Source organism: Meles meles, chromosome 9 (genome assembly GCF_922984935.1).
Source record: "Meles meles chromosome 9, mMelMel3.1 paternal haplotype, whole genome shotgun sequence".
NCBI classification, from domain to species: Eukaryota; Metazoa; Chordata; class Mammalia; order Carnivora; family Mustelidae; genus Meles; species Meles meles.
In genome coordinates, this window is record NC_060074.1 from 75,231,792 (window position 1) to 75,252,861 (window position 21,070).

Here is a 21,070-nt window from a genome sequence, read left to right on the forward strand (position 1 = left end):
AAAAACAACTTTAAAAGAGACCTTTAAAAACCCAAGTAATATTACAACACAGCTTAGTACATGATTTACCATTGGCAGGAAAGGGGAAGTAATGGATTGGTAATTTCACAGATTAAACCACAGAGTGTAGTAGTTTAAAGAAGGTTGGAAATCACTATATTAAAATATAAATTGAAAAAGTGGAAAGGTGAAGTTTAGTGGGTTCAGATATTCAGGGAGTCACTCAATGTTTAAACATGGTCCTCTATGCCTCTACATTTTATCCCAACGCAGCAGGGTTTTTTCCCTGATAGAATGTCTTTTAACATAATTGGGTGTCCTAAGAGTCACCCTTCAGAACAGTGGATGGTTATATGAGAAGATAGGAGTCTTAGCCAACTTGATTTTGGAAAATTAGATTTCTTTTGTTTTTCCTAACTGTTGCTAAACTCTAGTTGAGGCTGAGAATTTCCAGCCCAGAGTAATCCCCAGGGAAGCCTAAAGAGCAGAAGTCCTTCCAGATGCTTGGGAAGCCAGCAGTGACACTGAAGGTGAGCTGTCACTTCTCTAAGCAGTAAGAATTTTTGCCAAGGAAGGAAAAATAATATAATGTAAAACCCAAGGACATGAAAATCAAATACCCTATACAGGATGGTATTATCCATGGATTCTAAGCAGGAAGCATGTAAAGAGTTAAAAAGAAAAAAAGTTTCTTTTTAAAATATGAGGTTTTAGTATGAAACATGAAAACATAAAGAAATGAATGTAAATAATATATATCACACATTAATAACATATGTGTGCAGATATGTGCATTATATACAGTAAGACTATTTCAAGTAGTGTTATGATGGGCTTTCTCAGTTATATGGGGTGATGTTTCATAGTTTACTGACAGTTTGTTGGCATTGGTTAATGACAAAGCCAGGTTTAACAAAATTCTACAGTAGGTTATATTCTTTAAAACTTAACTGAGTTTCCAAATATTTATTGTATGGACTTTAAGATCTGCATCCTTGCTCCAAGTGAGAACGCCTCACACCAGTGCTCACACAGAAGTCCCTTGCTACGAGAATCTTCATTTTTGTTAATACGTCACTCACCCAATCAAATCCAACATGAAAGGCAATCATTGCTGAGAATGTCCGGAAGGATAAAGAAGTTACTAACACCTGCAGGAAAAAAGATATTCATATACTCCAGCTTTTAGGAAAAACAGGAAACAAGATGAGAGAAACTCACAGAAACCTGGAAATCAAAAATGGAAACAAAAGTAGCAGCTCATTTGTGCCACACCTCACATAACTCATACCACCCTAAACAAACCAGTTTCCTATCACAAATTCCATACTCATAAAGGAAGGACTTCAAAAGCAAAGTCAATTTACTTTATGTAGAGTTTAGATTCTGCTTCTGGCTTGTCCCTGCCTTAAGCTCTTGCTTTCAGTGTGAGCTCATGGCCTCACCACACATGTTTGCTGAGCACCTGCTGTGCATTGGCCCTGATGTCCTTAATTAGCACCATCCTCAACAAATTCCTTTAGATTTGTAAAACGTGTAACCTCTGGGCCTGGCCAGGCCCCTCAGCAGCCTTGCACTTCTGTCAGAGGAGTTGAAGAACTGAGGCAAAAGAAGTTCAGTGTCTTATTCAAGTCTATGGACCAAGTGAGTCTACAACCTAGCCACTTCCCTCTTAGGCTCTTGCTCCAACACCACAGAGAGTAAGGTCTTCTATCCTAATGTGAAGTCAAAAATTATTCAGATGTCCACACACACCCTTCACTCAGCTAGTTCACACAGTTGAGCGCTTCCTGGACAGAGCTCTGAGACAGAACCTCACACAAACATTCTTAAAAGTCAACAACAGACATACAAAACTCCATCTCTGTTTCCAGTTTTCCCCATTAGAAAACTGAAGATAAAATACACACATGAAGCACTTTGACAAGAAGGCTTTTCTAACATAGAAAATACACCAAGCCTAATGTCCTGGAAATGCCAAGAACCCTCTTAAAGAATTTCCCAAATCAGGGTGCTTAGGTGGTTTAGTCTGTTACACGTCTGACTCTTGATTTTGTCTCAAGTCATGATCTCAGGGTGTGAGATCAAGCCTAGCGAGCCTGCTTGGGATTCTCTCTCTCCCTCTCACTCTCACTCCTTCATCTCTAAAAAAAGAAAAAAATAAGAATTTCCCAAATCAATGTGAGCAATCACAATACAGAATAGTTTCATACATGGATGCAAATTAACAGCATCATAATAAAACTGCTTTGGGTTTGTGTCATAGTTCTTACTTTTTTTTTGGTTGTTAAAATGAAATTACATTGTTAAGGAATTTATACATAGAAGAGTGGAAATCAATTCTTCTAGTAATATTCACCATAGGATTGTTTAGTAATTTTATAGGCATTTGTATAAATTATGCATAATTATGCTTAATATATATAAATTATTAAAAATTATGTTCATTTTCCTATACTTCAAATATTAAACAAAAACATCTGCTGGGGGCGCCTGGGTGGCTCAGTTAACTGTCTGCCTTCGGCTCAGGTCTTGATCTCAAAGTTCTTCGATCGAGGCCTGCATCAGGCTCCTTGCTTGGAGGGAAGACTGCTTCTTCCTCTGCCTGCTATTCCCCCTGCCTGTGCTATCTTTCTCTCTGTCAAACAAATAACACCTTAAAAAAAAAAAGCTTCTGTTGTAAAAATGTCTGCTTAAAATACATTTCATGGACTTTTAACTTCTCAGATTCTTAATTCTATTTTCCCATACCTGACACAGGTATGTTAAATATAAATATTCAAAATAAAATACACAACTTCCTTGGATTTTCTTTTTTTTCCATGTACTTCACTGGTACTTAAGAAAAAAAATCCATGGAGAAAGGAAATAGCTATAATTAGCATTTGTTTTGAAATTTGCTCCTATGTTAAATATTCAATCTATATTTATCTATCTTGCATTTTATTGGATTTCTATTATTTATATATTTATATATATAATCATATATGTGTTTATAAGTATTTATATATATTTATAGATATCTATATATTACATATTTTATATCTATTTCATTTATAATTTATATTTATTTATATTAATTGATATATATTTCAATATACATATATTTAATATAGATAAAATGTAGAGGCATAGAGGACCATGTTTAAACATTGAGTGACTCCCTGAATATCTGAATCCACTAAACTTCACCTTTCCACTTTTTCAATTTATATTTTAATATAGTGATTTCCAACCTTCTTTAAGCTACTACACTCTGTGGTTTAATCTGTGAACTTACCAATCCATTACTTCCCCCTTCCTGCCAATGGTAAATCATGTACTAAGCTGTGTTGTAATATTACTTGGGTTTTTAAAGGTCTCTTTTAAAGTTGTTTTTCAAATACTTAAATTCTTGTGGAGATATTTGAAGATACTTTGAGGTAACACAAACTTTAGACTTAGAAATATTAGTATTCCAATTATTTATTATTTTCAGCCTTATTGAGGTATAAGTGACATAAGACATTGTATATGTTTAAGGTGTACAATGTGCTGACTACAAAATAATTACCACTGTAGCATTAGTTAGCACCTTCATCACACATATATCATATACATATATAAATATTAATAAATATATATTTTAAATATAATATATAATCAAATATATATGTACATATACATAGACATATACATACATATGTGTATATATATATATATATATATACATATATATATATGCACACACTTTTTTTTTTTAGAGCAAGAGATTGGGGGTGAGGGACAGAGGGAGAGAGAGAGAGAGAATCCCAAGCAGGCTCCACATCCAGAGCCTAAGGCAGGGCTTGATTTTACAATCCTGAGATCATGACCTGAGCCAAAAATCAAGAATTGGATGCTTAACCAACTGAACTAACCAGGCACCCCTGCAGTGAGACTATTTAGGATGTACTCAGTTAGCAACTTTCACATATATTATACAATATTGTTAACTATAATTAACCATGTTGTGCATTAAATCCTGAGAACTTACCTTCTAATTGGAAGTTGTACTCCAAATTAGTTTGGAAGTTTGACCAACATCTCCCCATTGCTCTGATCTTCCAGCCCCTGGTAACCACCATTCTATTCTGTTCCTGTGAATATATAAATATATGAATTCATATATGAATTCATACAGTATTATCTTGCTCTGACTTATTTCACTTAGCATAATGTCCTTGAGGTCCAACCATGTTCTCACAAATGACAGGATTTCCTTCTTTTTCATGGCTAAATTATATTCCTTTGTATTTATATCACTTCTTTATTCATTCCCCCATTGACAAGACACTTTGGTTGTTTTCATAGCTTGGCTATTGAGAATACTGTTGTAATAAATATGGGAATGCAGATATCTCTTCAAGATTTTATTTTCATTTCCTTTGGATGTATACCCGGAAATGGGAATTCTGGATCATATGGTACCTCTATTTTAAATTTTTAAAGAAACCTCCATCTTCTTGTCCATAGTGGCTGCACCAACTTGCAATCCCACCAAGAGTGCACAAGGATTCTCTTTTCTCAACAACCTTGCCAACTCTTATCTATTATCTTTTTGACAACAGCCATTCCAATAGGTGTGAGGTGATATCTCATTGTTTTGATTTGTTTTTCTCTTACAATAAGTAATGTTGAACATCTTTTCATGTACCTATTATCTATCTGTATATCTTCTTTGGAAAAATGTCTATTCAGTTCCTCTGCCTATTTTTTAAGTAGTTTTTTTTTTTTTTTTTTTTTTTTTGCTATTGAGTCATATGATTATGGGATGGTTTTTTGTTTGTTTGTCTTGGCTATATACTTTGAATATTAACCACTTTTCAGATAGATATAAGCTTTACAAATATTTTCTCCAAACTGTATGTTGTCTTTTCATTTTGTTGATTGTTTGTTGTTGCTGTTGTTGTTTTGTTGTGCAGAAGCTTTCTAAAAGTTTGATGTACTTCCACTTACTGGTTTTTTCTTTTGTTTCTTGTGCTTCTATTGCCATATCCAAAAATCGTTGCTAAGACCAATGTCAAGGAGCTTTTCTCCCTATGCTTTCTTCTAGGAGTTTTATGGTTTCAAATCTTATGTTTAAGTCTACAGGCAACTATGAGTTCATTTTTGTGCGTGGTTTCAGATAAGGGTCTAATTTCAATTTTCTGCATCCCATTATCCAGTTTTCCCAACACTATTTATTGAAAACACTTATTCTTTCCCTGTTGAGTCTTTTCAGCTTCCTTGTTAAGTATTAGCTGACCATGCTGATGGTGTTTTACTTCTGGGTCTCAAATCTGTTCCATTGGTCTAGGTGTCTTATGATAGGCCCATACTGTTTTAATTACTATAGCTTTATAATATAGTTTGAAATCAGGAAGTATAATGCTTTTCTTCCTCAGGATTGTTTTGGCTATTTGAGGTTTGGGGGGATTACATAAATTTTAAGATTTTGTGTTTTTTGTGGAAAATGCCATTAGAATTTTGATAGGGATTATATTACATCTATAGATGACTTTGGGTAGTATGAACATTTTAATATTCTTCCAATTCATGAACATGGGACATCTCTCCACTTGCTTGTGTCTTCTTCATTGTTTTTCATCAAAGTCTTGTAGTTTGGAGAGTACAGATGTTTCACTTCCTTGGTTAAAATTGTTCCTGTTTTGTTGTCTTTGATGCTATTATGAATGGACTTTTCTTTTTAAAATATTTTGTCACTAATGTTTAGAAACACACTGATTTCTGTATGTTGAGCTTACATACTGCAACTTTACTGAATTCACTGATTAGTTCTTTTCTGATTTGGATACCCTTTGTTTCTTTAAAAGAATGCTCTAATACTATGTTGAAAAAGAGTGGTGAGAGTGGGAACTTTTTCTTGTTCCTGATCTTAAAAGAAAAATCTTTCAACACTTCATTGTTGCATATGATGTTAACTGTGGGTTTGTCATGTATGGCCTTTATTATATTCAAGTATCTTCCTTCTCTACCCAATTAATTGAGAGTTTTTATCATGAAAGGATGTTGTATTTTTCCAAATGCCTTTTCTGCATCTATTGAGATGATATCATTTTTATCTTTCATTCTATTAATGCAGTATATCACATGTATTGATTTGATATGTTGAGCCTTCTTGATTCCCAAGAGATAAATCTCACTTGGTCACAATATTCAAAATATATGATCCTTCTACTGTGCTACTGAATTCAGTTTGAGAATATTCTGTTAAGAATTTTTGCATCAGTATTCATCAGGAATATTGGCCTATCGTTTTGTAATCGTTCATATATGTCTGTGGTATTAGAGAGATGCCAGCCTTATAGAATGAGTTTGCAATTATTCTCTCATCCTCAACATTTTGGAAGAGTTTAAGAAGGATTGGTGTAAATGATTCCTTAAAAGTTTGGTAGAATTTACCAGTGAAGGCATTTGCTCCTGGATTTTTCCTTGTTGGAGGTTTTTGATTACTGATTCAATCTGTTTACATGTTATTGACTGTTCAGATTTTCTATTTATTCATAATTCAGTCTTGGTACATTCTGTTTCCAGAAATTTATCCATTACTGCTAGATTAACCTATTTGTGAGTATCTAATTGCTCAGAGTAGTCTCTATGATCTTTTGTACATCTGTGGTATCAGTAGTAATGTCTCTTCTTTCGCTTGATTTCAAGTCTTCTTTTTTCCTTAATTTAGCCAAAGATTTGTCAGGTTTTTTTATCTTTTTTTTTTTTTTTAAGAGCTCTTAGTTTTGTTGATCTTTTCTATTGTTTTCTGGTCTGTATTTCTGTTCTGATCTTTGCTATTTTCTTCTTTCTCTTAACTTTGGGTTTATTTGTTCTTTTTTTATTTCCTTAAGCTATAGAGCTAGATTGTTTGAGATCTTTCCTTTCTCTTAATCTTGGCATTTATCACTATAAATGTCCTCTTAGAACTGCTTTCACAGCATTGTATAGATTTCAACATGTTGTGTTTCCGTTTTCATTCGTTTCAGGATATTTTTTCATTTCCTTTTTGATTTCTTCTTTGACTCATTTGTTGTTCAGAAGATTCTTCTTTGTACTTTTAAAATCACTTTTATCTACCTTGGTTGATAGGTGCATGGACAGAATGAGAGGGTGATTTGACCAAATCATCAGTAACAAATAGATTGTGGTAGATTGGGCTAAGGGTCCAAATAGACCAGGTCAAATAGGTAGTAGAACCTGTAAACAAATAATACTGTTAAACAGAAAATCTGAGTTACTACTGCAATGTGATTCCTCCCTCTCATAATTGACATCCACAGACTAGTGAAGTTAAGCAAGTTAAGCTTGTGGACATCTGGGTTGTATAATATTTGGTTAGTTTTCTTAATTTTCTTCTTCATGGTTATTAGAAGGCTTGAGTAAGTAATGTGGCTGAAGCCAAGGTACATTTCCTTCAAAGCCAAGGATACATTATGGGAGGGAGACAAACCATAAATGACTCTTAATCTCACAAAACAAACTGGGGGTTGCTGGGGGGAGGTGGGATTGGGAGAGGGGGAAGGGGTTATGGACATTGGGTAGGGTATGTGCTATCGTGAGTGCTGTGAAGTGTGTAAACCTGGCGATTCACAGACCTGTACCCCTGGGGATAAAAATACATTATATGTTTATAAAAAAAAAAAAAATTGGAAGGGGAGGCGAACCATAAGAGACTATGGACTCTGAAAAACAACCTGAGGGTTTTGAAGGGTCAAGGGTGGGAGTTTGGGGGAACAGGTGGTGGGTAATAGGGAGGGCACGTTTTGCATGGAGCACTGGGTGTTGTGCAAAAACAATGAATACTGTTACGCTGAAAAAAATAAATAAATTTATAAAAAAAAATTCATTTCTGAAAGGAAGCTCTTTGGTTTAGAATGTATGCTCCAGGATAAAGAGTAGTGTGCATTTTCTTTAGAATCTCTCCACAAAATTCTATCTCCTAACTACATTTGGACTTGCAAAATTTGCAGAATAAAACAGAAAGACCATCTTATGGAGAATTACAAGGTAGAAGTCTGTTTTTGTGCCCTCACACTCTGTTTCCTCCTGGTCTCCTCTGCCAGGTTACACACCACCTGTCACGAGCCCCTGGCCTCAGTGCCAACCACACTTGTACTTACCTGGATGTTAACCAGTTCCTACCAGGGAGCTGTCTTTACCTAAAGTTTTAGTTGATACTGACTTGAAGTGTGGCGTCCTTTAGATGGTGCTGCATTTAGGACTCTTGATAAGAAGAGATGTTTTTACATTTGGAGAGTAGACCTACAAAAAGCAAACTTGTGGTCTTGTCTACTCTCTTCTCTCCTATTATCATACTTGTAACTCTTGATGAAAATCCCAAAAAGAAACAAATGGGTTAAAAACAGAACAGAAATTTGATGGCAATTAGATTCCATGCAAATATTTTTTTTCAACAGATATTATTGAGCATTTCTGATGTTTTGGGTATGGATTTAGACACCAGGGAAACATCAGGGAATACACACAGGGTCTTTGTCTTCAAGGACCTTGCAGGCTAAGAAGCTCACAGAAAAAAATAAATGCAATATACAAAACTGATCATGTGCCAGTTACTCTCCTGAAGATTTGATGATCTCATAAAATTACCAGAAAAACACTCGGAGGTATTTACTATTAATTTCATTTTACTGAGGAATTTGACCAAGATACAGTAGATAACTTATCCAGAATTACAAAGTTAATATGCCAACAGAACACCAAAAAAAAGACTCTTAATCTATAGCTCTAGAATGTAGAGCCAAAGCTTGTGTAACTCCAAAGCCTGTATTCTGCTTTCTATGTCGTACTGCCTAAAGCAATTGAATTATGAACAGACATAGAATCATAAACAACAACAGATGTAGAATCATAAACAAATTTACCAGACTGGAAAATTAAACATCTATTAACAATTTCAGGTATGTCTAAGTAGGCTCTACACTTGTGAATTCTCTTGATCATCAATCCAACTATGGAGAGAATTGGTTGTGATTTGCAACTCTGAAGAGCAAGGTTCTTGTCTCAGTCTGTTTCATCTGTCATTAATGTTGATATATCATTCTGTTATTGTATGTCTTTGTTTATTCCATGAGTTGGGCCTTGTGTGCTTGCATTTTTATATGTAAATACACTATATACCTTACATATTTGCAGAAATACTATTGTAAAAATCTCTGGGAATGTAATACTATTCATATCATTATTCTCTTCTAATAAATCATCTTGTTGTTTCTCCATCCTCCTCTTCTTCTCCATTTTTATGTTATTTTCCTGTTTTGTTCTTTGCTCTTTGTTCTTTTCACTTTTCATTTTCTGCATTCTACATAGTCTTGTTCTGTCTCTCCATGTTGGCTACTGTGACCATTCAAGGAATACACTCCGCAAATACTGCTTCTTCACTAACCCTTTCCCTTATTTTAACCATCTGTAAGCATGTAACCCTTTTTTCTTTACTCCTCTAAAACTGCTGGCATCCATGCTCATCCATGGAGTTTTCTTATGCCACCAAAAAAAAAAAAAAAAAATTATTTCAGTAGGAAAGAGCTCCTTCTATGCAATGCTACTAATTTTTTTTTAATTTTTATTTTGCTTTATTTTAAAGGCAGCCCTAAAAATAGTGTGGTGGTGGCAAAAGAATAGACACACCAATCAACAGAATAGAATAGCTGGCCCAGAAGCAGACCTAGGAGACTCAAGAGCTTAATATATTTTCAAGGAAGTATCAGAAATCAGTGGGAGGGACAGATTATTCATTAAGTAATATTGAGAACATTTTGATATTTGAAAAAAACCCATCAGATTACCACCTCACATAACACACTAAAATGCTTCTGGATTTAAGAATTAAAAATTTAAAAAAGGAAGAAGGAGCAAGATGGTAGAGGAGTAGGAAACCAAGATATGATCAGGTTCCAGGAATTCAGCTAGATAGTTATCAGACCATTCTGAACACCTACAAACTCAACAGGAGATAGAAGAGAAGAAAAAGAGCAATACTAGGAAAGAAAATTGACCACTTTCTGGAAGGTAGGATGTGTGGAGAAGTAAACCGAAGTAACAGGAAATTAGACTGTGGTGGGGAAAGGCCAGCTCCCAGCAAGTGAGAGAGCAGTGGAGCACAAAATTGGAACTTTCAGAAGTCTGCTACACTTGGGACATCACTCCAGAGGCTAAGCAGGGGATGGAGTGCTCACGGGGACAGTGTGTTCTCAGAACCCAGAGGGACATAAAAAGACCAAAGGCGACTGAGTGTGGCAGGGCTCCCACATATTGGAGTGGAGAAGCTGGCCACAGAGACAGAGCCGAGCAGTGGGCTCTCAGCTCAGGATTACCCTAAACTATGATCCAAGGCACAGTCGGGCCACTGCTCTTTGAGCAGGGACCCAGCAAGCAGCAGATCCGGGGAGAATCTCCTTCCTTCTCTTTGAGGAGTGGTGTGGGAGCATGCAGCAGGAATTTGCTGGGTTTGGAGACTCCAAATGGGGCCCCGCACCAGAGATAGAAATGTTCAGTCACAGGCTGGTGAGCTTGGGCGTGGCCAGAGACCAGTTGAGACGGGAGGGATTGAAGGCTTTTCTCTGAGGGCACATCTGAAGAGTGGGGCCCTGAGCTCTCAGCTTCTACGGGGCCAGAGATAGGGAGGCTGCCATTTTCATTCCCATCTTCCAAAGCTGTATGGAAAGCATTCATGGAACAAAAGCTACCAAGAGTGAACCTGAGCAGATTGCCTAGCCTGGACCTGGCAAGGGTGGTGCAATTCCACCTCAGGCAAAGACATTTGAGAATCACTGCAACAGGCCCTTCCCCCAGAAGATCATCAAGAAGAGGCAGCCAAGACCAAGTTCACTGATAAATGAGAACTGCGGAACTCCAGAGCTAGGAAAGCAACACATAGAATTCATGGCTATTTCCCCATGATCCTTTAGTCTTTCAAAGTTAAATATTTTTAATTTTGTTTATTCTTATTCTATTTTTTAATTTTTCCTCTTTCCTATTTTAATGTTTTTTTTTTTTTAATATTTTATTTATTTGACAGAGAGAAATCACAACTAGGCAGAGAGGCAGGCAGAGAGAGAGGAGGAAGCAGGCTCCCCGCTGAGCAGAGAGCCCCATGCGGGGCTCGATCCCAGGACCCTGGAATCATGACCCGAGCCGAAGGCAGAGGCTTTAACCCACTGAGCCACCCAGGCGCCCCCTATTTTAATGTTTTTAATCTATTTTATTTTATCAATACCTTTTTAAAAATCTTTTTAAATTTTCACTGTTATAGTTATATTTTATCCCTTCATTGTATTTAACTTTATTTCTTGTATACATATAGGATTTTTTCTTTAAACTTTTGGGATACAATATCTTCTAATAGATCAAAATATGCCCTAAATCTAGTGCATAGCTTTGTTCTACTCTCCAGCCAGATCACATTCTTTCCTCTTTTTTTAACTAACTTATCAATTCCTTTTTTAGAATCTTTTTAAATTTTCATCTTTACAGTCATATTCCATCCCTTCATCGTGTTTACCCTTATTTGTGTGTGTGTGTGTGTGTGTGTGTGTGTGTGTATACACACACACGTTTTTCTTTCTTTAAAATTTTGGGAGGTAGTTTCTTCTAAAGTACCAAAATACACCAAAAATCAAGTGTACGGCTCTGTTCTATTTGCCAGTTTAATATATATATATATATATTTTTTTTCTTCTTCTTCTCCTCCCCCTCCCCCTCTTCTTCTTCTTCTTCTTCTCCCTCTTTCTTCTCCCCCCCAGTTTTGGGTCTCTTCTGATTTCATTAGTGTATATTTTTCTGGGGTCATTGCTACCCTTTTAGTATTGTTGTTCTCTCATTCATCTATTCTTACCTGGATAAAATGACAAGTGGAAAAACTCACTACAAAAAAAAAAAAAAGAACAAGAGGCAGTAGGGGAACCTAATCAATATAGACATTAGTAATATGTCAGAACTACAGTTCAGAATGACAATTATAAGATGCTGGCTGGGCTCAAAAAAAGTATGGAAGATATTAGAGAATCCCTTTCTGGTGAAATTAAATCCCTTTCTGGAGAAATAAAAGAAATAAAATCTAACCAAGGTGAAATAAAAAAAGCTACTACTGAGGTGCAATAAAAAATGGAGGCTCTTACTGCTAGGATAAATGAGGCAGAAAAGAGAATTAGTGATATAGAAGACCAAATGATGGAGAATAAAGAAGCTGAGCAAAAGAGAGACAAACAACTACTGGACCATGAGGGAGAATTCAAGAGATAAGTGATACCATAAGAAGAAATAATATTAGAAAAATTGGGATCCCAGAAGAAGAACAAAGAGAGAGGGGGACAGAAGGTATATTGGAATAAATTATAGCAGAGAATTTCCCTAATTTGGTGAAGGGAACAAGCATCAAAATCCAGGAGGTACAGAGAACCCTCCTCAAAATCAATAAAAATAGTTCCACACCTCATCATCTAATAGTAAAACTTACAAGGCTTGGTGACAAAGAGAAATTCCTGAAAGCAGCCCAGGACAAGAGGTTTGTAACATACAATGATACAAATATTAGATTAGTAGCAGACCTATCCACGGAGACCTGGCAGGCCAGCAAGGACTTGGCATGATATATTCAGAGCACTAAATGAGAAAAATATGCAGCCAAGAATACTATATCCTGCTAGGTTGCAATTGAAAATAGAAGGAGAGATAAAAAGCTTCTAGGACAAACAAAAACTAAAAGAATTTGCAAACACCAAACCAGCCCTACAGGAAATATTGAAAGGGGTCCTCTAAGCAAAGAGAGAGTCTAAAAGCAACAGACCAGAAAGGAACAGAGGCAATATACAGTAACAGTCACTTTACAGGCAATACAATGGCACTAAATTGATACCTTTCAGTAGTTATCCTGAATGTAAATGGGCTAAATACCCCAATCAAAAGACACAGGGTATCACAATGGATAAAAAAAACCAAGGCCCATCAATATGCTATCTACAAGAAACTCATGGTAGACCCAAAGACGCATCCAGATTTAAAGTGAAGGAGTGGAAACAATTTACCATGCTAATGGACATCAAAAGAAAGTTGGAGTGGCAATCCTTATATCAGATAAATTAGATTTTAAGCCAATGACTATAATAAGAGATGAGGAAGGACACTATATCATACTTAAAGGGCCTGTCCAACAAGAAGATCTAATAATTTTAAATATCTATGCCTGTAACATGTGAGCAGCCAACTATATAAACCAATTAATAACCAAAAAATCAAAGAAACAGATCAACAATAATACAATAATAGTAGGGGACTTTATCACCCCCTCACTGAAATGGACAGATCATCTAAGCAAAAGATCAACTAAGAAATAAAGGCCTTAATGACACACTGGACCAGATGGACATCAAGATATATTTAGAGCATTGCATCCCCAACAAAGAATACACATTCTTCTCTAGTGCACATGAAACATTCTCCAGAACAGATCACATCCTGGGTCACAAATCAGGTCTCAACTAGTACCAAAAGATTGGGATCATTCCCTGCATATTTTCAGACCACAGTGCTCTGAAACTAGAACTCAACAACAAGAGGAAAGTTGGAAAGAACTCAAATACATGGAGGCTAAGGAGCATCCTACTAGAGAATGAATGAATCAATCAGGAAATTAAAGAATTTTAAAAACTCATGGAAACAAATGAAAATGAAAACACAACTGTTCAAAATCTTTGGAACACAACAAAAACAGTCCTGAGAGGAAAGTATATAGCCATACAAGCCTACCCTCAGCAATCAGACAACAAAAAGAAATAAAAGCATCTGAATTGGCAAAGAAGAAGTCAAACTTTCATTCTTTGCAGATGATCTGACTTTACATGAAAAACCCCAAAGACTCCACTCCAAAACTGCTAGAACTCATATAGGAATTCAGTCAAGTGTCAGGATATAAAATCAATGCACAGAAATCAGTCGTGTTTCTATATACCAACAGCAAGAAAGAAGAAAGAGAAATTAAGGAGTTGATACCATTTACAATTCCACCCAAAGCCCTAAGATACCTAGGAATAAACCTAACCAAAGAGAAAAAGAATCTATGCTCAGAAACTATAAATACTCATGAAAGAAATGGAGGAAGACACAAAGAAATGGAAAAGTGTTCTATGCTCATGGATTGAAAGAACAAATATCATGAAAATGTCTATGGTACCTAAAGCAATCTACACATTTAATGCAATCCCTATCAAAATACCATCAATTTTTTCCAAAGAAATTGAACAAATAATCCTGAAATTTGTATGGAATCAGAAAAGACCTCGAATAGCCAGAGGAATGTTGTAAAAGAAAGACAAAGTTGGTGGCATCACAATTCCAGACTTCAAGCTCTAATACAAGCTGTCATCATTAAGCTATTATGGTACTGGCATAAAAACAGACATATAGATCAATGGAACAGAATAGAAAGCCCAGAAATAGACCCTCAACTCTATGGTCAACTAATCTTCAACAAAGCAGGAAAGAATGTTCAATGGAAAAAAGATAGTCTCTTCAAAAAATGATATTGGGAAAACTGGACAATCACATGCAGAAGAATGAAACTGGACCATTTCCTTACACCACACACAAAAATAGACTCAAAAGTGATGAAAGACCTCAACGTGAGACAGGACTCCATCAAAATGATTGAGGAGAACACAGGCAGCAACCTCTTTGACCTCAGCCACAGCAACTTCTTCCTAGAAACATTGCCAAAGGCAAGGGAAGTGAGGGCAAAAATGAACTATTGGGACTTGGTCAAAATCAAAAGCTTTTGCACAGCAAAGGAAACAGCAACAAAACCAAAAGACAACTGACAGGAATGGGAGAAGATATTTGCAAATGACCTATCAGATAAATGGCTAGTACCCAAAATCTATAAAGAACTTACCAAACTCAACACCCCAAAAACACATAATCCGATCAAGAAATGGGCAGAGGGCATGAACAGACATTTCTGCAAAGAAGACATCCAGATAGCTAATAGACACAAGTACTCAGCATCACTCAGCATCAGGGAAACACAAATCAAAACCACATGAGATACCACCTCACGCCAGTCAGAATGGCTAAAATTAACAAGTCAGGAAATGACAGATGCTGGCAAGGATGGAGAGAAAGTGGAGCCCTCCTACACTATTGGTGGGAATGTAAGCTGGTGCAGCCACTCTGGAGAACAGTGTGGAGGTTCCTCAAGAAGTTGAAAATAGAGCTACCCTATGACCCAGCAAACACACTCCTGGGTATTTACCCTAAAGATACAAATGTAGTGATCCAAACGGGCATGTGCACCTGAATGTTTATAGCAGCAATGTCCACAGTAGGCAATCTATGGAAAGAACCTAGATGTCCATCAACAGATGAATGGATAAAGAAGATGTGGTATACACACACACACACAAACACACACACTGGAGCACTATGCAGTCATCAGAAGAAACAAAATCTTGCCATTTACAATGACATGGATGGAACTAGAAGGTATCGTGCTAAGTGAAATAAGTCAATCAGAGAAAGACAATTATAATACAATTTCTCCGACATGAGGAGTTTAAGAGGCAGAGTGGGGGGTCGTGGAGGTAGGGGGAAATTTGCCTAACCTTCTGGAAAGCAATTCAGTTATATCTATCAAAAGCCTTAAAATATGGATAAATTCCAATCTAATATTTCCTATTTCAGGAATCAATCTTGAGAATAGATGCTGTCACAATTAAGCACAAAGATGTTCATATTAGCATTGCTTATCACAGCATTAGGAAAGACCAAAAAGAAGGAATGGAATGAAATGTTTTGCCTAATAGTTAAATTATGATATTTACATATTGAATATTAACACAGTCATTGGCTTACACTAAAGAAAAAATATTTAATAAAGGGAAAAGTTTATGATACAATGACCATAAAAATCAGGAAATAAAGTTGAATATTAATAAAGTCTTGGGTAAAATATAAATGAAATGCATCAAATATTAACTATATTTTCTGTGTTGATAAATTATGGACAGTTTTTACTTTATTTTTCTCTATTTCCTAGGGTACTTTTTAAAAACAATAGCTGTACTTCTTTCTTAAATTTAAAAAGAATTTTTTTTGAAAGGGGGAGAGAGAGAGAGAGATAGGCAGAGGGAGAGAGGGAGAATAAGAAGGCTCCACGTCCAGTATAGAATCTGACATTGGGCTCAGTCTCACAACCCTGAGATCATGACCTGAACCAAAATCAAGAATCAGATGTTTAAATGACTGAGCCTCCCAGAAACATAATTTTAAATAATAAAGCAAAAAGGCACAGTGGACCATAATCATCACTCAGTCTTGAGATAGTGGAAATTTCAGTTCAGGCTTCACTGTTCTGAGTTTACTAAACTTTAACCACATATGGAATGTGCTTATATTCCTGAACCTGTTGATTTTATAAATATATTTGGTTTCTGTGGCCACTGAAGTATGTAACATACTTCCCAAAATGCCACCACTGCATTATTTTATTGAAATTACAGAAATCAGATAATTTGAAAGATGATCAATGACTTTGAAGGTTGATATACTAAATTTTTTATAAAAGATATCTTAGAATCTTGCAATCCAAAGTGGTCTATAGACTGGTGTTAGCATCAGCATCTGGAAACTTATTGGAAATGCCGAACCTCACTTCCTACCCAACTTACTGAATCAGAATTTGCATTTTAATAACATCTCCAGTTAATTTACAGGCATAGTCAGATTTGATAATTACTGATCTAGAACACATATTCTAGTCCAAACTACATGTCTACAATGTAACTATGTTCCCCCCTTGAAGTTCAATGTATGTTCATGTCCTAAGTACCAAAGAGATATCTCTGTGGTTTACCAGCTCTAACATTTTTAGGACAAAAGCAGTCTCAGGGTGCCTGGGTGACCCCGTTGGTTAAGTGCTGGACTCTTGATTTAAGCTCAGGTTATGATCTCAGGGTCATGAGATTGAGACCCATGTAGGGCTCTGTGCTTGGTGTGGAGTCTGCTTGTCCCTTGTCTGCTTGTCTCTGCTCTTCGCCTTACTCTCTCTCTCTCTCTCGCAAATAAATAAATAAAATCTTAAAAACAAAAATAAAAACAAAAGCAGTTTCCAACTACTGAATGAAATATGTTCTAAAAATCTATTGGTAGGTAAGTCAATTGTTTACAACTTGCAACATACAGTAATATTAGTAAAACTAACTATACTATGGAAAGAACCTAGATGTCCATCAACAGATGAATGGATAAAGAAGATGTGGTATATATACACAATGGAATACTATGCAGCCATCAAAAGAAATGAAATCATGCCATTTGCGACGACGTGGATGGAACTAGAGCGTATCATGCTTAGTGAAATAAGTCAATCGGAGAAAGACAACTATCATATGATCTCCCTGATATGAGGACATGGAGAAGCAACATGGGGGGGAGGGGGATAGGAGAAGAGTAAATGAAACAAGATGGGATTGGGAGGGAGACAAACCATAAATGACTCTTAATCTCACAAAACAAACTGGGGGTTGCTGGGGGGAGGTGGGATTGGGAGAGGGGGAGCGGGCTATGGACATTGGGGAGGGGAGGCGAACCATAAGAGACTATGTACTCTGAAAAACAACCTGAGGGTTTTGAAGGGTCAGGGGTGGGAGGTTGGGGCAACCTGAGGGTTTTGAAGGGTCAGGGGTGGGAGGTTGGGGGCACAGGTGGTGGGTAATGGGGAGGGCACGTTTTGCATGGAGCACTGGGTGTTGTGCAAAAAGAATGAATACTGTTACACTGAAAAAATAAATAAAATGAAAAAAAAAAGAAATATAAAAAAAAAAAACTAACTATATGTCTAGGTCACCCTACAGAGTAGCTTGCTTAAACCACAAGGGTCAAACTGCATTTTAATCATCGTTTTTGATAGGAAAATTTGTTCCCAGTCCTAGCAGAAGAGTCTAAGAAATCCTGGTCCTGCCATCAGTACAGCACTTCTGCATAGATGCAACTGTGTAGACAACTGGTAGAGCTAGTAGTCTAATTCAGAGAGTGTTATAGATACAATAAAATGGACAGAAAGACAGAATGCTAGGTGTTGCTATTGACTCATTCATGTTGTCTCTCAGTCTTCATTTTTACTAAGAATAGACATTGGCAAGATGTTATCTTCAGGTGTTTGGAGGAACCCTCATCCTGGGACTGAGGGATTTAACCTTTCCAAACAGGCATGGCATTATTAGCACCAATCGGTAACAAAGGATTTATAACTGAACAATCCATTAAGAGTAACTTCTTTGCTTGTCCACTCTTAAAATGCAGTTTTGTCCTACACAAAATAATGTTTGAAATAGACGTGAAGAGAGGGATATTAGCAAATTTCAGTGCACATTGTTTTCACAAGGTATTTAAACCATGATGTTATAGTCTCCATATTTCAGACATTTATGACTTCAATTGAGATTTACTTTCTTATAATTTTTTTTTTAAAGATTTAATTTATTTATTTGACAGAGAGAGAGATCACAAGTAGGCAGAGAGGCAGGCAGAGAGAGAGGAGGAAGCAGGCTCCCTGCAGAGCAGAGAGCCCGACGCGGGGCTCGATCCCAGGACCCTGAGATCATGACCTGAGCCGAAGGCAGCGGCTTAATCCACTGAGCCACCCAGGCGCCCCGAGATTTACTTTCTATAACAGTTTGAAAATAAAAAAGGTGCATTGATTTATACTTTTAAAATTGTATTGCCCCAGATTTTCTTATATATTATTTCACCTTGAGAATTCTTATGCAACAGATATTTCAGGATAAGAATATACTTGGTAGGCATTTTATACTTACAAGTGTTTTTAAAACACTGATTTTAATAGAAAATTTAGAAAATAAAACAAACATAAAAAAATTACAATGATCTATTAATTCTGTATCTCAAAGGTTAACTTACTAAAGTTCTGCAAATAGCTATTTTTATCTTTAAAAATGGGTCATACTATTCCTATGGTTTTGAAAACTGTTTTTCACTCAACAATGTATCATGAATATCTTTTTAGTGACTTCTACCAACTCCAATAAATAAAGTTCTCTAACATTTTCAAGGGTATAGTATTCTTACAGAATATGTTTTTAAAACATTTGGGTTATTTTCAATTTTTTGTTCTTATAAACATTTAAAACTAAATCAAGATTAGACCCTTTTTGTTACATAATCAAAGTAAACTGGAAGGTAAACTTCCTATGATAAGTTAAGCAAGGCTATTTAATAAGGGAGTATGGCTTGTTAACCACTACTTTTTTTTTTTTTTAACAATGGTCACAAATGAGCTTTTATGCCTATTGTTCACTTCTCTTCCAGTTTTTCCACCTATTTTTTTGTTAGATACCTTTTGACTCCTATATCATGGTAATTCTTTTCCTTCTGGACCTGGCAAAAACTGGGGTGTTTCTTCTGCACATAATGAATTTCACGTAAGAGTTTATGATTATAGGGGCACCTGGGTGGCTCAATCAGTTAAGTGTAGGACTTCAGTTTGGGTCATGATCCCGGCTTCTGAGATTGAGCTCGGTATCAGGCTCCCTGCACAGTGGAGAGCCTGCTTCTCCCTCTGCTACTCTCCCTGCTTGTTCTCCCTGTGTCAAATAAGTATTTTTTTTAAAAGGGTTTATGATTATCAGAATACTTTTGGGTAGACTTTACACATTAGGTGGAATAGCTTTGTGGATACACTAAGTCTCTAATGGGAAATCTAACGATGTGGGTGAATAGTGCAACTAGGAAAATGAAAATATCTATTGAAAATAAAGGTACATTCTTTTTTATATACATATCTTGATCATATGTTGAACTGCACCCAAATGTACTTAACTTCATTGGACAAGATATAAGGCTCACCAATTTCCAAACTTTGGCAATTTCCAATTCTAAATTCCTGGCTGCCATTTGGAGCTGATATTATTTATAGCATAGTATGATTAATTTTGTTATTTTGAATATAGCTAAATTTGTTCCAATATGCTATCCCCAGTCCAAATACATATTCACCTTTTAAGTCTTAATAATGGACTTCTTGGTAGGGAGAAGAGGAATTTAACCACTATCTATTGTGGTAAGAACCTAACAATTTCACACAATGTAGGATTTAAAGGAAACCTCGAATTTCTATGCCAAACCTGTGGGTGGGATGAGGGGCTGTTGACAGAGAATGAGAAGCGCAAGGGAAAGGGTATTTAGCTCTGTCTTCTACGACTCCATATTTCAGAATAAAGAGGGCACATTTTGTTTTAATAATTTTAGAAAACAATGTTAGAATAAATTTAAAGCTTTAGAGAACATAATTCAAATAGATTCAAAGATACAGAACTCATCAGATTATGTTATAGAAACCAATATGACTTAATTCTCCCTAGATTTTATGAACGATCTTTATTAACAGAACCAAAATTATTGTCCAAAGTGATAACATATCAAAGAAATACATATCAAAATATGCTGCCATTCTTAATAGTTTTTAACATCTTTATTGCATTTACAATGTGTGGAACATTATAGGGATTTACAATAGAGGCCAAATATCCCAGCCCTTAAAAATTGAATAGGAAAGATTGGATGAACCATACATAAGTACCTTTGAACATAAGCATTAGAAACATACATATGATCATAATTTCACAGGCTTATACAAGTAATTGCTATGTGTAATATAACAGGCAGGAAGGGTAAAACACAGTGAATAAGAAAGTCACTGGGGTGTGAAATAACTATAACTAGGTGGTACTAAACAAAAAGACAGCACAGAAAATATGATTTGTAAAGGCTAAAATGTCCTGCAAAAACATAGCTATCCCCTATCACAACTGTGAGGTAGAATTCTTTCCACCCCGTTTTCTGGTTTCTTGACCACTAGTTGGGGGTCTTTCCCATCCAGATGGCACTCTCTCACATTGCTGTACTCAGGACAGACTAGTAGCACACATTTTTCATTACCCCTTCTACCCCAATTGAACAGAAGTAATCTTTTGTTTAATTGGTCTTACGTCACCTACTGAAAACGGGGAGCAAAAGTTAGTAAAATAAACCA